Here is a 5,040-nt window from a genome sequence, read left to right as displayed (position 1 = left end):
ATGTTAAGTGAAAATTTTTCAAGTTATCAAATGCACAATTATATTTATGTCAAAAATTGATTTTATTCATTAATATTGTAATCTTGATAATTGAATACAATGATTTCATAACCAAGGGCAGATAGCATAAAAATTCATGAAAAATTAGATACCTGATTATTTAAGGTAGGAATTAAAACATTTTCAGAGTCTGTATCTTTAAGTGCACTAAGAGCTACTGCATGTATTTGTGCAACATAGTGTAACACCTATTTCATCCTTAAATCAAGCTGGGAGAAGAATATTTGAAAGTGAGTATTTGCTGAGTAATAACAATACGTTAGTTGCACAGTAGCAAAATTAAAGATGTAACCCTGAAGACTAAGGGTTGTCAAAATGTGATCCTCAAACCCCTGGGGGTCACTGAGACTATTTTCATGAGAATACTGAGACCTTATTTGTCTTTTTCACTGTGTTGACATTGCAGTGATGGTGCAGAAGCAATGGTGGTAAAACTGCTGGTGCCTTAGCAAGAATCAAAGTAGTGGCTTTGAAATGTGTTCTTCACCAGCACACACTCAAGTGGGGAAAAAGCTAATTTCACTTATAAATGCTCCCGGTTAAGCAATAAAAATTATTAATTTTGTTAAATCTAAATGCTTGGGTATATTTTTAAAAATATTTTGTGAAGCAAATGGGAAGTATGCATAAAGCACTTCTGTCACCTAATGAAGTACAATGGTTGTCTCAAAGAGGAGAAGCAATTGAGTTGCAAGGTGAACAAACTGCCTTTTCATGGAACCCCATTTTTACTTAAGAAAACAACTGACAGACAAATTGCAATTATTCAGTCTTGGATATTTTGCTAACATTTTCTCAAAAATGAATAAAGCAAGGTTGTCACTTTAAGGAAAACAACTGACAGTATTGTTGCCAGTGATAAAATTCAAGCTTTTAAGCAAAAAGTAGAATTTTGTAAAACTTGTATCTGCCACTGTGAGCTTAATAGTTTTCTAGTAAAGACTTTTTGATGAGATTGGTGGTTATTGACAAATGTGATCTTTTTGATACTATTTAATAATCTTTAATAATCTATTTATCAATCTTTGGAAGATCTGTATAACTCAGTGAGCCAATGTTTTCCAAATTACCAATAAATGACGTTAAAAATCATGCATAGGTAATAGGTTCATTCATAGTACAAGATAGATGAGTAGATTTTTTAATATCACAGAGTAAGAACAGTGTATTGATACGGTTTTCCATTCTACATGACATCTAACCTTTAGGAAACTATTACTTGTTGACTTTTGGTGCAATATCAAAGAACAATATCCACAATTATGTAAAAAGGTTATTAACCTACTCCTTCCTTTTTCAACTACATATCTAGATGAAGTCATGTTTTCATCTATTTCAACCAAAATAATATATTGCAACAAATTGCATGCAGAAACAGATATGAGAATCCTGACGGATTCTATTAAACCAAACATGAAAGAGACTTCTAGAGTGTAAAGAAGTACCACTCTTCTCACTCAACTTCTTATTTTGGCAATGTAGTATATTCTTTCACTAAAATATGCAATTTATGTTATATAATAGATTTGTTGTTTTAAATGAATTAATAAATAGCTATTTCTAAATTTTCTTAGTTTTATTTTTAATATGAGAAATACTGATAAATATAACCACACAAACAAAAGTTCACTGGGGTCATTAATAACTTTTAAAGGTGAAAATGGGGTCCTGAGAACAAAAAGTTGGATAATAATGGCTGTAGCCCCAAGGAGTAGTAAATGGTTAATAAAGACACATCTTTATTTTTCCCACTTGATGTCATTTTTACTAGCCTTATAGTTTCTATAATAAAAACTCTACTTCACTTTAGTTTAATTTTTTTGAGCACTATTGTTGAAATGGTATAAGTTTTATACAACAGAATTCTTATCTCAAGTGAGACATTGGTTGAATTCCTAGTCAGTCAATGCAATCTTCTCTTTACAGTTTCCTAGTGTAACATAGAAGAGGCTTAACATAGAAGAGGCACTCAATACATGTTATTGACTGGCAGAAAAGGCATTTAACAACAAAGTCAATATAAGCACAAAAATATGAAAGCTGGAGAGAAAAAAGGCTCTATTTATTGCTTTATCCATGTATGAGCAGAATTCCTAGATTTAATCCATTGACATAAAAGTCTCACATAGTTTGTGGCTTTATTAACATTTAAAAGCCAAACATCTTCTTCCAGGATAAATATCTGTTTCTCTGGAGTTAATAATACTCCTCAGCACATATATATTTTAAATTAAGCAAGACTTTTCTGGAGACACTTTGAACATATAGGCCACAACATGCGTCTACCTTTCCTTCCTCCCTGCACTTTACAATTACTTCTATGCACTTCCTTCAAATTTCTCATAACACAAAAAATTAAAGAACAATAGAACTGTAATTACTATAATTAATCACTAAGGAATGCCCACAGATTGAATAGGAGCAGAAGGATGGTAGCTTCTTATTTGGGGTCAAGCCTTCTTATAAAAATTGTGAAATCGCTGAGATCTTAATAAAACATTGTAACAGACATTTGGGAGTTAGTTTAGTCTGATTGTTTCAAGGCTAATAATTTAGAAATATAGATTCAGAGCTATGTAAAACCCAATAAATAAATATATTGAACCATTTGCAACTTTACATTTTATTTCTATAGTTCTGTGGCTAAAAGTGAACTTAATAATCAAGTGATTGCTATATAGTAACAGTAAAATACTTAGCATGAACTGAGAACTTTCTATTAATATATACCAGATAGTCTTTTAAGTACTTTGCATACATTATCTCATTTATTCTTCATAACAACCCCTTTGAGTGTGTGACAATATGTACACATGTGTAGGTGTACAAGCATGTGTGTGTGTGTGTGTGTGTAAGTGTGGACTACTCATTTACTGGTCAATTTCTGTTTATCATCCACATATATTTTTACCCATTAGCTATAAAAGGTGCATTCTCAGAACGGTTCTCTACTAGGACTCAGATTCTAATTAGAGAGGAAAAAAGAAAAAAGCTGAGCAAAGGGAGAAAAAGGGACTTAAATATGGTTTTCAGGAAGATTATTGCCTCATAAGACATAAATATTCACCTTAAAGTTTCAAAAAATTATTAATTTTATCTTAGTCTTGTAAATGCATACTCCTTTTATTAGCTGGATTTGTGAGTTGACAGTTTTCCTATACATATAGTCAAACTTGTCCTTCCGTTTGACCTGAAAAAGATTCTTCTCTCTGTTGTAAAATAATTTCAGCTATAACTATATCATAAAAGATAATAGACGATCCACTTTCAAAACACTTAAGGGATATTTTGAGAATTTTTCTCTAGCACAAGAGCCTATATTACCATGATTGTTTATTTTGTTCTCATGTCTGATTCATATGCATCCTTTCAGTGACTAAATTTTATTGTTTTTACCTACTCAGAATAATGTATACCCTAAAGTGGCTACCTCCAAAATGTGATCAGTGAAAGAATGACTTCATCTGTGACTTGAAAAAGTTAATAGTTTCCTTTCAGGACAAATGCACAAATCGATTCTCAACCAGAAAACAGCCCACTTATGGGTATTCAGGTCACACACTTATTTCCTTAAATATTATTGCCCAAACACATTTTATATTCTATTTTATTACTGTGCATCCATCTTTCCTTAGCATTAGAGGTGTTTCATTAAAAAGCAGTATAACTTCAATTTGTTTTTATGCTCACCTTGACAAAAGTAAAAATGAATCACTGGATAAGTTTAAAGGTATTGTATGTATTTCTTTTGTGTGCCCAACATTGTCATATGTTGGGCATCAACCAATGTTATAATGACCTAAAAAGTTGATATGTAAGGTAGGTATTTGGCGAGAACGTTAGAGCAAGCACAAAATTGGAAACTTTAATGAAAATTATTCGGCTACAGTTTCTAATGATCAGGTCTTCTTTTCTTTTTCTTTAAACCATCCTTTAATTTGAGGACAAGCAAGGAGGTTTTCCCTGAGACCCATCATTGGCCTTCTCACTCCGAACACATAATTTCTGGACCTTATCATCCATATCTATAACTTCAGCTACCACCAATATGGTGATGATTCCCTAATCCAGACTTGAGTAACAAGTTTGTATTTCCAGCTGTGTCTAGATTCACTCTGATATGTTATATAAACTCCCCAGAGGCTTGATGCTTCTCCAAACCTACTTGTCTTCTAGAAGGCAATATTTCATCTATCATTAATCAAGTTACCCTATTCTAGGGAGCATGTTCTATCCTTTACCCACTTCCTCAGCTCCTTATACATATTCTGTTAGTTCTTCTGTCCATCTCTTAAGCTTTCCTCCTTCTCTTGTCCTCTCTCTTAAATTCAAGGCACCATTGTTCTCTCCCTGATTTCCTTAGTAATCTCCTTTTGGTATCTTGCCTCTGGTTTACTGCCTTTATATTGCTCCAGACTGACTCTTAAGAGTTACAGATCACAGTATGTCTTACACCTTACTTAAAACCCTTATGTATTTCCCCATTTTCTTCAGGATGTGGCTTAAATTCCAAAGCATGGCATCAAGACCAATCCTGAACTTACTTCTGCCTGTTTTCTAGTCTCATCTCCCATATATTCATATGTACCTTTCACTTCAGTCATGCCAGTTTACTTGCAGTTCTCCAAATGTGGCAAACAATTGCAAGTGCTGTTCTTCCTGTCTACAATGCCCTCATCTCAACAACTCTGAATTATTCTTCAAGAAATATGTCAAGCATCCTAGAAGTCTTCTCTTATCATCTCCTGAAGGAGATATTTCTTCTCTGTATTGCCGTTATCTCCCAGGTTATTGGAACAATTATAGGATTACAGTCTCAATATTGATTTTCTTTTTTTAATAAATGGTTTTCTCATTTGACATTCCTTAACTGATAAACTTCTTAAGGACTATATCTTGTTTTTCTAAATATACCAGTATAGCTTTAACATGTGTTAGTTTCTTAATGAATATTTAATTAATGAAATCCTTAAACATTCT

This window comes from Eulemur rufifrons, chromosome 29 (genome assembly GCF_041146395.1).
Source record: "Eulemur rufifrons isolate Redbay chromosome 29, OSU_ERuf_1, whole genome shotgun sequence".
Taxonomy (NCBI): Eukaryota; Metazoa; Chordata; class Mammalia; order Primates; family Lemuridae; genus Eulemur; species Eulemur rufifrons.
The sequence above is the reverse complement of the archived record's forward strand: the minus strand, read 5'-3'. Positions refer to the sequence as shown.